Here is a 17,611-nt window from a genome sequence, read left to right on the forward strand (position 1 = left end):
AGAATTCAAATCAAAGATGCCCATGTTCTGTAAAAACATTACATTGAGATGCTGCTGCAATAAGACCCCCTAACAATTTCTACATATAAGAATTTCTTTCATTGAAACAATCTGACAGATGGTGGCTTAAATCCACATACTTCATTTTAGAGATTTCCTTTCTCTCCAGCATTTGCTTCAAGCTGGAAAGGTCAAACTGTAAACTTTTCTCACTCGCACTCTTCGTGGTGTAGATTATCTCACAAAAAATGATTATTTATATAACAATCAATGGATTACTATCTTCAGTATGTCCCACTGTACAGAAACTCATTTAAAATTTTTGACAAGTAGAATCCCATGCTAACTGCCTCCATGAGAGCCTGTGTTTTGTCAGCTAGAGTACATTTAACAGTCCTTGTTATTTTCTTATCTTCCCAAGTTAAAAGACATTTTTCATTCTCACCCTTAAGAAACCTACGCAACCAGTTGCACTAAAATATCTATTAAGAAGATTAGCATGCAAATTATTATTGAAGATGATTGGTTTCCTGTTCATTGAATCACCCACATTGATGTTCGTAATGTTCTATTTGCCCTTACAATATTCTCTACTTTGGGGTTTTTCACCAAAATATTTAATTCCAACACACCAAAACTGCATTTGGCCTAGTGAACAACCAGTTGAACTGACCAATCAAATTTGGCAATTGCTCTACCCCTTCTTAAGCTATAAAATTCCCTTTTTGTGATAATAATTAACTGGGATGGAAGTAATATTCTCTAAATAGGATTGATGATTCAAAGTTATTCTAAACCTACTCTGCTGAATATCTAACCCGACATAATTAAAAGCCTCTTGAATTTGACTCCTAATTTTAAATTCTACTTTAATCTTATTAATACCATGTATTTCTCAAATTCTGCTGTACCACCTGTAAGAAGTCAACATGCATAAAGATATGCCTGAAAGTTTTCCTCAATGATATAAATAAAACATTGCAGGATCTGCTGTTAGTTGAACATAAACCTATTTTCAGCAAAACCGATTTCATCAAATAATACTATGTCCTGGAAACATTATCCAGACCACTGATTTTTGTTTAAATTTCCATAGTTTTCCTTTTGCATATCCTGCTTCTTTGAGCAGTTTCATCCACACTTTTCCCTGGAAAGTATGGCCCTGCAGTAATGTAGCTTTTATGGTAATTAGCCCACATTCCCATGAAGATATGACCAATAGAGCCAAAAGATGATAGGTAATGCAGATCCAAAGTTGGAGAGTCCACCCTAACACCTATGTCACCCAGTAACTTTTCAAAGCCCCTATACTAACCTTGTTTTAGCCTTACAAGTCCCATCTGCCATTATGTTTTCCATACAAATCTACCATTGTGACCAAGCTGTTGACCTATTTGTTATTGAATTCCAAACTCTCTCCAACTATATAACTTCATTTCTTTTGCCTCTTTTACTACTTTAGCTTGAAGTTTATTCACAGGCACCAACCTTCATTATCATGAGGACATCTGGTTCTGGTACGTTATAGGTGTGTGGCTTTTATTTCATTGGCTAATCTATGCAAGCCATGGCCTGTATCTCTGCATTTATATTTGCCTGGACCACCACTGTGAGATTTCTTTCTTGTACTATTGGAGGTTGTGTCCATAGATTATATTCTCTAGTACAAAATTCACTTCCAAACACAGTATGCTTACTTGAACATAAGAACATAAGAAATAGGAGCAGGAGTAGGCCATCTAGCCCTTCGAGCCCACCCCGCCATTCAATAAGATCATGGCTGATCTGTCGTGGCTCAGTTCCACATTCCCGCCCTCTCCCCATAACCCTTAATCCCCTTGCCTATCAAAAACCTATCAACCCGCATCTTAAATATATTTAGCAAGGCAGCCTCCACCACTTCAACCCACTTCAATCCAGAGATTCACCACCTTTTGAGTGAAGAAGTTCTTCCTCAACTCCGTTCTAAACCGCCCCCCTTTATCTTGAGGCTGTGCCCCCTAGTCCTACTGTCCTTTCTGAGCGGGAAGAGTCTCCACTCTTATACCCAATTCTTCCCATTCATGGACCTCTCACCTTGATCAACATTCTGAAAATTCAATCAAATGGCTTAGGGATAAATGATGTTTGAAGGAATGGTGAGGGAGGCAGGAGTTTTGTTTCATTGACCACTGGCACCAGTACCAGGGAATGAATGAGCTGTTCAATTGGGCTGGGCCCCACTTAATGGTGCTGGGATCAGTGTCCTGGCAAAGAGAGACAGGCTGGAATGGGGAAGGGTAGTAGGAGGATAAAATCAAAAATAGAAAGAGAGCCTTGAGCAGGGTAGAATTTTGAGCAAGGATAAATAGCATTGGTCAGGAAGGGACAATGCCTTTGTTACTGACAATCGGCAGTAATGACTAAGATGAAATCAGAGAGAAAAAAAGTCAAAAGCTAAAATCTGAATGCACAATGTTTTTGCAATAAGTTGGATGAATCAATAGTACAAATAGAAATGAATAGGTTTGAATCTAATAAACATTACAGGGATAAAAGCAGAATACTGCAGATGCTGGAATCTGAAACAAAACAGAAAATGCTGGAAAATCTCAGCAGGTCTATGAAGAGAGAATAGAGTCAATGTATCAGAGCTGATGAAGGATCAACCATTACAGAGATGCAGTTGCAAAGTGACCAAGATTGAGAACGAAATCTTCCAGCATATTTAACTTATAGAAGAAATAGACAAAATGGGAAAGGAGGAGGGGTATTCCTCATGATAAAGTATAGGGAAAAGCAGTAGAGAGAAAGGACTATATGTTTTTTAAAAATCAAGAAATGATCAGTTTGGATGGAACTAAGAAACAGCAAAAGACAGAAAACATTGGTGGGAATTGTTCATAGCTGCCATAACATTAACTCTAATGTAGGGCATGGTATAAATCAAAAAATTAGGGGTGCATGGAATAAGCGTAATACATTAATTCTAGAGGACAGATTGGCCAACAGCTCTCCAGCCTCTCCAGGTACAGCACTGCAGTGGCTGATGAGGTACCATGTCCCAGGGCCATATTCAGGCAAGTACCAATAGAAGATGCTGACTTGGTCTCAGAGTCTCACGTATTTCAAGAAGACACTCACCAGGAAAGCATACAAGACAGCACAGTGTAAACTCCACATAGACAGCGACCCAAGCCAGGAATCAAACCCGGGTTCCTGATGCTGAGGCAGCAGTGTTAACCATTGTGCCGCTTTGTATGTTTTCCTGCTAAGTGTCATCTTAAAGTAAATGAGAGTCTGATACCAACTCAGCATCTTCCAAGGAGAGTTCCAGATGACCTCACGTCCAGCCTAAAAGACAAGATAGCGGAACGTAAATAGATGGGAGTAATAAGTAAAATGATAACTCCTACAGGCTGGACTAGCAGTAAGGGAGCAGGAAAATACCTGGAAATCTGAGTGTGTGCATAGATACGAAGGACCTCAATAAAGCTTTGAAGTGATCTCACTACCCCACGCCAACCTTGAAGGAATTTTGCTGCACCTTGTCAAGGCAAAGGTCTTCACTACTCTAAATGTGAAGGACGGATACAGGCAAATGAAAGCAGCAGCTTTCTGACATTTTTTATGCCAATTGAGAGGTACAGAGAATTGTGCATGCCATCTGTATTTCTACCACAGTACAAACAGCATGAGATAGTCAGTGATCTTCCAAGAGTGGAAGCGATTGTGCATGATGTGTACACATAGTCATAGACCATGATTAGAATCTAGTGAGACTACTAGAGAGAACTCTCCAGGTAAACCTGAAGCTTAACAAGAAAAAACTGCAACTGAAGATAACTGAAGTCAGTCCAAACTTGAATGTTATCTAGGTCTTGCTGCATACGAGCAAGACTGTTTCAGTATCAGAGGAGTCGCAAGTGGCGCTGAACAGTGTGCAGTTTGTAATCACCAGCAAGCACCCCACTTCTGACCTGATCATTGGTTAAGCATCTGAAGATGTTTGGGCCTCAGGCTCTATGCTGAGGAATTCCTGCAGCGATGTCCTGGGACTGAGATGATTGCCCTCCAACAGCCTCAACTTTAAGCCTCCAATCAGTGATGAACTTTTCCCCCAATTTCCCTTGATTCCAGTTTTGCTAGGGCCCCTTGATGCCACACTTGGTCAAATGTTGCTCGAATGTCAAGAGCTTCACTCTCTTCTCACCTTGAGTTCACGTTTCGACCAAGACTGTAATGATGCAGGAGCTGAGTGGTCCTGGCAAAACCCAAACTGAGCAACAGTGAACAGTTTATTTCTGAGTAAGTGCCATTTGATAACACTGTTGATAATCCCTTCTATCACTTTGCTAATGAACAAGAGTAGACTGATGGGGTGGTAATTTGCCAGGTTGAATGTGTGGATTCTAAAGTTATGTAAATGGGAAGGGAAACTAGAACATGGGATCACAATTTCAGAAAAAGAGTCAGCTATTTCAGACTGAGTTGAGAAGAAATCCCCTGTGAATTTTTGGAATTCCATACCCAAGAGCTGTGGATATTCAATGCTGTGCATATGCAAGTCATAGTTCAATAGAATTTTGGGTATTCAGAGAATTAAGGGGCTAGTGTAGGAAATTAAGTTAAGGTCGACAATCAGCCACAATCTTGGCTGAGAAGTTAGAAGGGCCAAATAGATTATTCCAGCTTCAATGCTGAATGTCCTTATGCTCTTCTGAGATGCCCTTGTTACAATTCTTATTGACCTCTTCTGCAAGTCTCGTACACTCCTAATCAATTACATCTGCATCTTTTAGCAGGATTTAGAAGCATGCAGAACCACGGTGAGCCAATATCTATTTATTTTCTCTCTTCTTAGTATTTGGTGCTATTAATCCATGTTAAAGCTCTGATGAGAAATATTTTGTCAAAAGAATGTACTAAAGACCTATCTGGGTAAACATGCACATCAACTGATTTTCCAAAATAATTGCCTTTTCATGCACAATGTCAAGTTTTATTTGTGTGTTTTTCATAGCAGGTCAACTCAACAGCATTGGTATATCACTAAAGACCATCATTAATACTTATGACTTACTCCAGCTATTTTATATGGAATTGCAACTTTTGTTGAGTGACCTCACGGTGTTGCCATCACCAGACCTAAAGTAAGACATACTTGTATATTCCTTAGCCTTGCATTGATCATCACTGCTTAGTGAATCAAAATTGTATTTTAACTGTCCCAAATATCTTTTAAGAACATAAGAACATAAGAAATAGGAGCAGGAGTAGGCCATCCAGCCCTTCGAGCCACAAATTACAAACATATTCATCACAGGATTAAGCTCCTTGTGATCAAAATATCTTGTTTGAATTCATCAATATTATCATCACCATCCTGCGCCAATGTGAAGCTACTGTTTTTTGTTTTGTGCAGTGTTGGCAGAGGGAGTGAATTGTTAAGGCTGCAGATGATGTGCCAATCAAGCAGTTTGCTTTGTCCTAGCTGGTGTTGAACTTCTTGTGCATTGTTGAAGTTTCGAGTGACAACTGAAGTATAAATTAACAGTCCCTCGGGCATTCCTGAGATTCATTCACTCATTGCCTAGTTCTAATTTTGTATTCTGCTGTAAAAGCAAGATATGCTAAAAGTCTTTTGATCCTTATACTGTCTGTCTTTATTTCTTCTGTTGTTTTAACATCTGTATCCAGTATCTGGGCTATTTCAAAATGTGGCTATGATTGAGTCTTCTAATTTTTGCGTCACTGCAGAACATCTCATTTTTCTGTGAAAGCTAAAGGAAATGACTGTTATCCCAGGAATTTTATGAAGTCAGCCAATATCTGATCCAACAGAGTCTCCTCCAACAACTGAATACTAGTTAGAATCAGCAGAATGTCCATACGAGACACCTTAGCACAATCCAATAATTTAAATAATAGTTCTGATCTAGAGACTGCCAATTTGAATTTTGTCAACATTTTATACACTTATTAAATTCCATGATATATCCTTACAGGGGAATGCCCATCTGTTTTCCAAAACCTATCAAATTGTGACCACGCCTCAGAGGTATTGATCAGATTATCTTTCTTTTAAATTTAATTCAGGAACTCTATTAGAAAATCAAAACCATCATTATTATTCAAATGAGAGCTCAATCTCACAATTTTTCTGGTAGAAAGTGATAAAACCAAGGTTGTACCTTGTTTCCTCACAATCACGTATCCACCTCATTCTTCCACTGATCATATGTTTCAGACTCCAGGAACACTGAAGAGTGATCATCACCCAACATGTCACACTTGCTTTCTCCCATCTCCACAGTGGCCATGATGGTTTTACTTATGTCTGAAAATAAAAATTGTGCTTTCCAAATTTCACCATTAGGCAGCCATGCTCTGCTTCCATGTTCTAATCTAGCCAAGTGGCGAAGAATAGAACTTGAGCCTAAAACTTATACACTTATACACTTATGGTGACTAGTGGAGTGCCCCAGGGGTCGGTGCTGGGGCCTCAGCTGTTTACCATTTATATAGATGATCTGGAGGAGGGAACCGAGTGCGTGGTGTCGAAATTTGCTGATGACACCAAGATTGGTGGAACGGCAAATTGTGCGGAGGGTGTGGAGAGTCTGCAGAAGGATCTAGATAGGCTGGGCGAATGGGCCAGGAACCGGCAAATGGAATTTAATGTTGGCAAGTGCGAGGTGGTCCACTTTGGTAGGAATAATGGTAGGAAGGATTATTACTTACGTGGAGAAAAGCTACAGCAGGCGACGGTGCAGAGGGACCTCGGGGTCCTTGTGCATGAGTTGCAAAAACCCAGCTTGCAGGTGCAGCAGGTGGTCAGGAAGGCGAATGGGATGCTGGCCTTCATAGCGAGGGGGATTGAATATAAAAGTAGGGAGGTCTTGCTGCGGCTGTATAGGGCATTGGTGAGGCCGCAGCTGGAGTACTGTGTGCAGTTTTGGGCACCGTACTTACGCAAGGATATTTTGGCCTTGGAGGGAGTGTAGAGGAGGTTTACTAGGCTGATGCCGGAGTTGAGGGGGTTGAGCTATGAGGAGAGGCTGAATAAACTAGGCTTGTACTCGTTAGAGTTTAGAAGAATGAGGGGAGATCTCATTGAGACGTACAAGATGATGAATGGGATGGATAGGATAGAGGTGGAGAGACTCTTCCCGCTCAAAAAAGACAGTAGGACTAGGGGGCACAGCCTCAAGATAAAGGGGGCGTGGTTTAGAATGGAGTTGAGGAGGAACTTCCTCACTCAAAGGGTGGTGAATCTCTGGAATTCTCTGCCCGTTGAAGTGGTGGAGGCTGCCTCGCTAAATATTTTTAAGGCGCGGGTCGATGGGTTTTTGATAGGCAAGGGGATTAAGGGTTATGGGGAGAGGGCGGGAATGTGGAACTGAGCCACGACAGATCAGCCATGATCTTATTGAATGGCGGGGCAGGCTCGAAGAACTAGATGGCCTACTCCTGCTCCTATTTCTTATGTTCTTATGTTCTTAGAAGTTTTTATTCACAGTGACACACTGTAAATCTCTATCTCTAATCCAAAAACTCCAGAATACATTTGAAGGGACATTTTTATGATGACTGTAGTGAAATGAGTGTTCTGAGAATTCACCGATTGAGCTTTGTGGACAAATTGGAACAAACAGAACCATAAACTGCTACCCCTCCTAAAATCTTGAAGTTATCTTTAATGAGATGAAAATATGTGGAGCAACAAACATTTTGCATGCTGTGCAATCATTCTCACAATCATATAGCTGAAAAGTCCTGTAACTGTCGCTCACTGCGATGATAGACATATGCCTCCAAATGTAAAGACAAATAAATTCATCCAAAGCAGTACTGATAGACCTGATAATCCTATTAAACTGTCACCTTCTCAAATGCTGACGGATCACTTTAGCTGAGTGCTTTCCGTTATAAGCATCCTAATGCTTGAGCAAAGACATCAAGCTATTCGTAGAAAACCTTTCCATTACACTTCAGCTTAAAAGCATCAGGGGAAAAAAAAGAAAGCACATCTACATTTAGCAAGAAGAATTTCTTAGAATCTACATTCTTATCAGTGCAGATGTTATGAGGGCACTCATGCTTTTAACTTGCACTATTCTACACTGTAAGCTGGACAAGAAGTATTGGATATACCAAGCTTTTCCAATTATTAATCTCTATTATTTTAGGGTTCAGGTCAATCATTCTATAACTGCCAACCATATGGAAAATCAACTTTTGTGAAAAGTTCCCAAATATTCTCAGTTACTCTAAAATAAAAGTACTAACAAATGACAAGGTGATCCAGCATCATTAAATAATTCTGGATATTGCTGTCTGCATACCTAACTGCTATATTTGAACCCGGCAACATCTTTTGAACATTATATGTAACATTCAATGAGTTCATAACAAACTGCTATATTTGATTTGTGGAATAAAAGTGGTGAAAACAATAATTTCATACCTTGTCCTCAGTATTCCCTCAGCTCTTTTTAAGGCTTTGACATGTCAGGGGTGATCAATGATGAAGTAGCTAGTCTTGCATTAGACACAAACATCTCCAATAAGAGAATCTATAATGGCAAATAAACAACACATTAAGAAACAATCAGGAATTTCATTAAAATGCACTAAAGAAATGCTGCTTGCAAATGTTCCTTTCTGTAAAATGTTATTTCTCTAAGTAAACAAAAGCTGCAGAAACAGTAACAGCAGGGAACAAGCTGCAGATATTTTGGAACTATAAAATAATCAAGATTAGTAATTGTTCTTCATTTTAACACAATATGGTAAAACTGCAATTTGGACATAGTCTCCTTTAAAGAAAATAGATTATCAATCAGAATAATGTGCCCTACGAGTTTTGTGGCTCAGACTGTGGTATCAGGAAGTGCCAGATAAACATATTTTTAAAACGTTATTTGTGTTCCGTTATAATCATTTTCCTGATGATCTGCTGGGTATAATAGTGAATTTTATCTGCCCAACATGCCCACTTCTATGCCAGTCTTTATTGGCAGTAAATGGTGATGTGAAGACTTTTAGTAGGGCTCTGCATTGCTTTTTTCTACATTGCCACAACAGTAGGAAATACAAAACTGGTGCTGGAGACAGTGCCTGTAATCTGTATGCCATCATTGCTCAAACCCAAGATACACTTCTGCCTCCATATACCATCTTTGACCAGAAAACGTATGTTGTAAAATCAGCTTCTCAACAGATGCATTGTTCAAGTCTGCACAATTGGTTCCCACTCCAACCTATGCTTTAAAATCCTCTTTACAATGTAGACACAATGAATTCAGACAATTGAAAATCAAAAACATTTCTGTTGAAAATTGCAATAAAAATAGTGCATAATTTTAACATTCTAAATTCGTGAATCAGCAGAGTTGCAAGACCTGATCGCATTATTGATCTAAAGCATTCTGTAATTTATTGGTAGTTTAACATAATCCACTAAAAACACATCGAGGGACATTTGTGAAGATGTGAAAAACATTTTTACAGCATCTATCATTGACATTTCCTAACAAGTAGCCTATAAATTAATCTTCGTGGGCAGCTCAGCACAAACTGGACACATGAAAACAATTCCTGCATTAATAGGCTCATGGGCCTTGGGCTTACTCTTGGTTCAGATTTAGTATTTAAAAAGGTACCTTTTGTTGCTAGCAAACCTCAGAGGTCTCTTTAAGGACTGACTACTGGTTAAGTTATAAGCAGCCTGTCTCAATCTGCTATTAGGACTCCTATTTGTACATGCACAGAGTTTCCCTTGCCCCGTTTTTGGGTCTTCGCCAATATGGTGGAAGGCACAATTCCAGTGGATTCATGAAAATGTGTACATTGCCCATGATATTGGATGTTTGAGTGTATAAACTGGGTGCACCACTATCAAGGTTTAGGCTGTATGTCCCAATGAAAGAACACAATAACCACTCTGGAAAATTTCACTCTGGTCATTGGAAGAAAAATGGAACAGTGAAGATATTTTGACTGATAATTTCATAGCTAATAAAATCCAGTCTGCAGCAATATGCAGCATTTGCCAATCCTAGTCATGCAAGATTATTTTCAGACTTCGGCACAGACAATACACAAAGCACCATCTACAATGAAAAATTCCAGGTGCCTAGATACCAATGTAAATGGCAGTCACAGACACCTTGAGCCTGGGGCACTTGTGGGTTATGAATCTTTAGCTGCTTTTGTTCACAGGAACTGATGAGACATCCTGCTTATCTGATTATGTCCAAACATGTTGTTGCAAACCTCATTGACTGAAATTGCACACTAGAATGTACAATTCGGAAATTTTACCCTTCGTTTTCCTTCTTTTTCATTTTCATTGCTGCATCTGGAAAATAGTTGTGACAAGTAATTTTCTATGGTTTTAAGTACAAAGAATAAAAATTGTATTACACAATATTAATAGAATAGAACGCGGGTCAACGTAATAACCTATTCCTTACACGTTTCCAAAACAGATGATACTTTTGCTATATTTGAATCTGCAGCTGCATGTAAGAATTTCCTTACATGCCTTAATGGGCTCCATCCTTGCACTCAAATTCACCTTTGAAGTGGAGCATTTCTCAACTAGCATTTCCTCGACTTGCTGGTTGAGAAATCTGCCAAGGTGTTCTCTACCACAATCTATCACAAGCCATCTTCACTAGTCAAAATACACATGAGGATTCCTACAGTCCCATGCAACATAAGACTTGCCTTATCAGTAGCCTCATAAATAAGCCTAAGCATTTGCTCACCATGCAAGCTGGATGCTTGAATAGAGCGTATCAAAGGTATCCTGTGTGAAAATGGCTTCTCTGATCAGATCATTGTTCATTGTATATTGCACAAACTCATGAATGGGCTAAGGCCATCATCTTCTGTCCTGAAAAATGCCCAGTTTATGGCAGATTACCCTAGAAGGTAAGGTAACTCAAAGATTTGAGCAACAGTTGAAGATAGCTGTTTCACATTGCTACAATGAAGTGGCAACCTGAATATGCCTCCAAATGAGAAGACAAATAAATTCATCCAAAGCTATAAGATATTCTGCCTACCACACAAATGGGCAGTATGCGAATTTCAGTGCTGGTGCCAGGTACCTCCCAATGACTGATGGATCATATCAAACATCATGTCCCTTCAGTCATTTCCAAAAGGCAAAATACTGACCATACTTAGTCAACCTGGGCTTGCAAAATGCAGAAAATAGTGTCCAACATGTGATGTGATTCTACAACTTACTAAACAGTCCCAATTGTGCTAATAATTACACTAACAGCCAATTTAAGATTCAGTTGGGCTTGCAGTATGAATCACTTATGCATACTAAAAGCTACATATATTCATACACAGGGCCCGGCACTTTGCAAACAGAAAGTACATGTCCGCATGTTGCAATGGGTGGCACGAAGGCACTGTGGTTAGCATTGTTGCCTCACTGCACCAGGGACCTGGGTTCGATTCCTGGCCTGGGTCACCGTCTGTGTGGAGTTTGCACATTCTCCCCATATCTGTGTGGGTTTCCTCCGGGTGCTCCGGTTTTCTCCTACAGTCTGAAAGATGTGCTGGTTAGGTGCTGGAGTGTGGCAACTCGGGGAATTTCACAGTAACTTCATTGCAATGTTAATGTAAGCCTTACTTGTGACTAATAAACGTTAAACCTTTTGCAACTAAACTAAAGCTTAGGGGACAGGCATTCCCTGGTTCATTCCCCATGGCAATGTCTTGAGCAGAGTCAACTTGCCTGGTTTGAATTTAAAGAAACATTTGGTAATTAACAGTTCCTTGATGCATTTCTCTCACAATCTCTAACAATCAGAGTCCACTTGCCAATCAATCAGCACCTCTCATCATGCAGTCTAAGATTTGGTATTTTCGCAATTCTGTCCTGATAAGCACAAGGCACAAAGTTCCAACAGCATGTCTTTTTTTCCAGCAATACTCAAGTTCTGTACTACCAAATGACTATTAACAATATTGATAACAGATCAATTAACATGTTTGCATAAAATCTTGTGATAGCTATATTAGTGAAGACAACAACTAATTTATTTCAGACCATTTAATGCCTTTATATACTAGCTGGCAGAGGAATTACATTGTCCCATTTGTTACTAACACTATACAGTATAGTTTGTGCCAATAGTAAACTCAAACATGTGCCAGACATAAGAGTTTATAAAGCTTACTGATGGCAAGATGACCTTTTTCAACTTGTTTGAAGGAATTACTCAGATATTAGCTCATTTTGTAATGATAGATATTAAGTAGAACAATAAGACTTGTATGGTACAAAGATGTTATGAATGGGGTTGACGTTACTGTTTTTTGATGATTGTTGTCAACATCACTATGAAATATTATCATGAATCAAAGGGCTCGAGTGCAATAGCACCTTTGGGCCAAGGTGCAAAAGTTTCATCCAAAGCAGTGTGCTGTACAAAGCTTTAGTTTGTGTAACAGATACAGAAACAGTTGATCCCAAAACAACTTTTAAGGAGAAATACAGGCAGGCTGTCAGGGTGAGTTCTGGCAGGACCCAGTATGAAATGTTGAAATGGGCCATTGGGCATGGATTCACAGAGGCCATGAGATGATGCCAACAGAAGAGTTGCCAATAACCATCAGGCATGGTGTCAAGTGGAACACTAGCTCAGGTTACATAGAAACTTAGATAGAAAAAATAAGCAGGAGTAGGCCATTCATCCTTTGAGTGTATCTGTTTTTCTGCGGAATAGCCACAGGAGATTTCTTCACTGCTGCTTAGTTCTGTCACTCTGCCTAGCGGTCACTCCTTCCCCTCTTTCCTCTGGAGTCTTAACCTCTCTATATGTGCTATCCACGATACTCTCCACTTTGTGGATGCTCCACAATGTTCCCAGACACTGCTGCAGTTCAACTGGGCTTCTAGGAGCTGCAGCTAGAGACACTTCCTGCACACAGGCTGGTCCTAGGAACTGGGAATGTTCCTGGTCTCCCACATGGAGTAAGAAGAGCACACCATGGCATGGAACTCTTCTGCCATCTCTTTAAATTAAATGAATCCTTTTAATATCAAACAATATGAACCAGGCCCTTCTTCTATGCTGTTTATTATTCTAGAATATATTTTTTGCGAACAATGAATTGCAGAATGATTTCTTAACAATTATAACTTTAGTAATAGTAGTAGTAAGTACCTACCCAACTGTACTGACCCAACAGCTGACTTCCTTTGGAGATATAAACTTGCACTCTGTTCTTTCTTAGTCTTTTTAACCACCTGGTTCTGCTCTTAGACTCACTTTCTATTTACTCCTTTATCCTGCTAGTTTTGTTCCATTATCTTGTTTAGTTATTTATGTTTCATAGAACATAGAACATTACAGCGCAGAACAGGCCCTTCGGCCCACGATGTTGTGCCGACCAGTTAAAAAAAAACAATGACCCTCTAACCTAAACCAATCCCTTTTCGTCCATAAACCTATCCACGGATCTCTTAAACGCCCCCAAACTAGGCGCATTTACAACCGCAGCAGGCAGGGCATTCCAATCCCTCACCACCCTCTGGGTAAAGAACCTACCCCTGACATCCGTCCTATAACTACCCCCCCTTAATTTAAAGCCATGCCCCCTCGTGCTAGCTTTCTCCATCCGAGGAAAAAGGCTATCACTGTCCACCCTATCTAAACCTCTAATCATCTTATATGTTTCAATAAGATCCCCTCTTAGCCGCCTTCTTTCCAGCGAAAACAACCCCAAATCCCTCAGTCTCTCCTCATAGGACCTCCCCTCCATACCAGGCAACATCCTGGTAAACCCCCTCTGCACCCTCTCCAAAGCCTCCACATCCTTCCTGTAATGTGGGGACCAGAACTGCACACAGTACTCCAAGTGCGGCCGCACCAGAGTTGTGTACAGTTGCAACATGACGCTGCGACTCCTAAATTCAATCCCCCTACCAATAAACGCCAAGACACCGTATGCCTTCTTAACAACCCTATCTACTTGATTCCCAACTTTCAGGGATCTATGTACACATACACTTAGATCCCTCTGTTCATCCACACTATTCAAAGTCCTCCCGTTAGCCCTATACTCCACACATCTGTTATTCCTACCAAAGTGAATTACCTCACACTTCTCCGCATTAAACTCCATCTGCCACCTCTCGGCCCAGCTCTGCAACCTGTCCAAGTCTTCCTGCAAACTATGACACCCTTCCTCACAATCTACCACACCTCCGACTTTGGTGTCATCAGCAAATTTACTAATCCACCCAACAATACCCTCATCCAGATCATTAATAAAAATTACAAACAGCAGTGGCCCCAAAACAGATCCCTGAGGCACACCACTCGTAACCGAACTCCATGACGAATATTTACCATCAACCATCACCCTCTGTCTCCTATCAGCTAGCCAATTCCTGATCCAATTTCCTAGATTACCCTCAATCCCATACATCTGCATTTTCTGCAGAAGCCTACCATGGTGAACCTTATCAAACGCCTTACTAAAATCCATATGTACCACGTCAACTGCCTTACCCCCATCCACCTCTTTGGTCACTTTTTCAAAAAACTCAATAAGGTTAGTAAGGCACGACCTACCCGCTACAAAACCATGCTGACTATCTCCAATCAATTCATTACTCTCCAAATAACTATAAATCCTATCCCTAATAATTTTTTCTAAAACCTTGCCCACAACAGAAGTGAGACTCACCGGTCTATAATTCCCAGGGAAGTCTCTGTTCCCCTTCTTAAACAATGGGACAACATTCGCTAACCTCCAATCTTCCGGTACTATACCAGAGGCCAACGACGACCTGAAGATCAGAGCCAGAGGCTCTGCAATCACTTCTCTTGCCTCCCAGAGAATCCTGGGGTAAATCCCATCCGGACCAGGGGACTTATCTATCTTCAATCCCTCAAGAATATCCAGCACATCCTCCTTATCCACTGTAATACTGTCTATTCTACTCCCCTGCAACCCAGTGTCCTCCTCAGCTATATTCTTGTCCCCCTGCGTGAACACTGAAGAGAAATATTGGTTCAATGCCTCTCCAATCTCTTCTGGTTCCACACATAACTTCCCTCTGCTGTCTATAACTGGCCCTAATCTTGCCCTAACCAACCTTCTGTTCTTGACATACCTATAGAACGCCTTAGGATTCTCCTTAATCCTATCAGCCAAAGTCTTCTCATGTCCTCTTTTAGCCCTTCTTAACTCACTCTTCAACTCCCTCCTAGCCAATCTAAAGTTTTCTAGTGCACTACCCGAGCCCTCAAGTCTCATCCGAACATAAGCCTCCTTTTTCTTTTTAACCAATGAGTCAACTTTTTTAGTGCACCACGGTTCCCTAGCCCTACCAATTCCTCCTTGCCTGACAGGGACATACCTATCACAGACTCGCAGTAGCTGCTCCTTGAAAAAACTCCACATTTCGGATGTTCCCAATCCCTGTAATCTCCGAGTCCAACCTATGCTTCCTAATTCTCTCCTAATGGCCTCATAATTACCCTTCCCCCAGCTAAAACTACTGGCCTGAGGTTCATGCCTATCCCTTTCCATCACTAAGGTGAACGTAACCGAATTGTGGTCACTATCACCAAAATGCACCCCAACTTCCAAGTCTAGCACCTGGTCTGGCTCATTTCCCAGCACCAAATCCAATATAGCCTCACCTCTAGTTGGCTTATCTACATACTGACTCAAAAAACCCTCCTGCACACTTTGTACAAAAACCGACCCCTCTAACGAGCTAGAGCAATAGCAATTCCAATCAATATTAGTAAAGTTAAAGTCCCCCATAACAATCACCCTATTACTTTCACTCCTAACCAGGATCGTCTCCGCAATCCTTTCCTCAACCTCTCTAGAACTTTTAGGAGGTCTATAAAAGACTCCCAACAGGGTGACCTCCTCTCCTATTTCTAATCTCCGCCCATACTACCTCAACGGACAAGTCCTCATCAAACTTCCTCTCTGACACTGTGACACAGTCCTTGACCAATAATGCTACCCCTCCCCCCCTTCTACCTCCTTCTCTACTCCGACTAGAGCATTTGAACCCCGGGACCTGCAACAACCATTCCTGACCCTGCTCTATCCATGTCTCTGAAATGGCCACAACATCAAAGTCCCAGGTACTGATCCATGCTGCAAGTTCATCCACTTTATTGCAAATACTCCTCGCATTAAAGTATACGCATTTCAAACCCTGCTCCGCCCCAGCCCCACGATGCCGTGCATTGCGGTCCCCATCTATGTCCCCCTCACTTTCACCCCCTCTACTCAGGATCCCACCCCCCCTCCGAATCAGTTTAAACCTCCCTGCATCTATTTAAAAATGGTCTGTAATATCAGTTACTCACCAACCAATCAGCTTACTGCTTTCCTGTGACATCACTCTTAGACTTTTCAAACTGAGCGTGCTGTTTGGCAGCTGATCCCCGATTCTCCCACTTCCTTTATCCTCCACTCCCAGATGTGTGGCCCTCACAGATCCCCAACTCTCCCGCTCCCTTTATCCTCTGCTCCCAGATGACTGTCCTTCACAGATCCCCAACTCTCACGCTCCCTTTATCCTCCACTTCCAGATAAATGTTCCTCACAGGTCCAGTGCCTGCGTTCCCTGATGACCCTATGCTTCCTGCTCCTGTTATCTTCTGCTCCCAGAGGTGTCTCCGTCAGGTCCGGTGCTTTCCGTTCTCTGAAAGGAAGCAAGGGACATGACCCTCGTGCTCCCTTTTCCCTCCGCTCTCAGAGGAGTGTCCCTGCAGGTCTGGTGACCTCCAATCCCTGAAAGTAAGTGAGCTTACACAGTTTCATGCTCCCTTTATCCACCATTCCCAGAAGAGTGTCCCTCACAGGTCTGGTGATTTGATTAATTAACGTCATATGTATTAGTATACAGTGAAAAGTATTATTTCTCGTGCACTATACAGACACTATACATACCATTCATAGAGAAGGAATCATAAGAGTGCAGAATGTCGTGTTACAGTCTTGGCTAGGCTGTAGAGAAAAATCAACTTAATGTGTGTTAGGTACATTCAAAAGTCTGATGGCAGCAGGGAAGAAGCTGTTGAGTCAGTTGTTATGTGATCTCAGACTTTTGTATCTAATGGAAAAAGGTAGAAGAGAGAATGTCCAGGTGTGTGAGGTCTTTGATTATGCTGGCTGCTTTTGTGGGGCAGCAGGAAGTATAGACAGAGCCAATGGATGGGAGGCTGGTTTGCATGATGGACTGGGCTTCATTCATGATCCTTTGTTGTTTCTTGTGCTTTTAGACAAAGTAGAAGCCATACAAAGAACAACAAAGAGCAGCACAGCACAGGAAACAGGCCCTTTGGCCCTACAAGCCTGTGCCACCCATTTTAAAACTCAATGAGTGCCTTATTCAGTCTTTTGTTGATCATCGACGTTTTTGTCTACCTCTACTGGAACTCCACGATAAAGGGGATGCAAATTTAGGGAATCATACGTGCGCCAGATTAAGGGACAATTTATTGATGCCAATCAGCCTAAAAAGCATGTTTTTGGGATGTGGGAGGAAACCGGAGCACCCAGAGAAAACCCACGCAAGCACGGGGAGAATGTGCAAACTCCCACAGTCATTGAT

At 41.3% G+C, this 17,611-nt stretch overlaps 1 protein-coding gene across 1 annotated transcript in view; it reads right to left on the reverse strand.

Annotated features, from left to right (window-relative positions):
* The window catches only part of sulf1 (sulfatase 1), a 416,345-nt gene that overhangs the window by 290,268 nt on the left and 108,466 nt on the right, over positions 1–17,611 (reverse strand). Inside the window, exon 3 of the mRNA XM_080194115.1 lies at positions 8,450–8,558. The gene's annotated coding sequence lies outside the window, so the exon portion shown is untranslated. The remainder of the gene's footprint in view (positions 1–8,449; positions 8,559–17,611) is intronic.

The sequence above is a fragment of the Carcharhinus amblyrhynchos genome, chromosome 8 (assembly GCF_965287045.1).
Source record: "Carcharhinus amblyrhynchos chromosome 8, sCarAmb.v2.hapA, whole genome shotgun sequence".
Taxonomy (NCBI): Eukaryota; Metazoa; Chordata; class Chondrichthyes; order Carcharhiniformes; family Carcharhinidae; genus Carcharhinus; species Carcharhinus amblyrhynchos.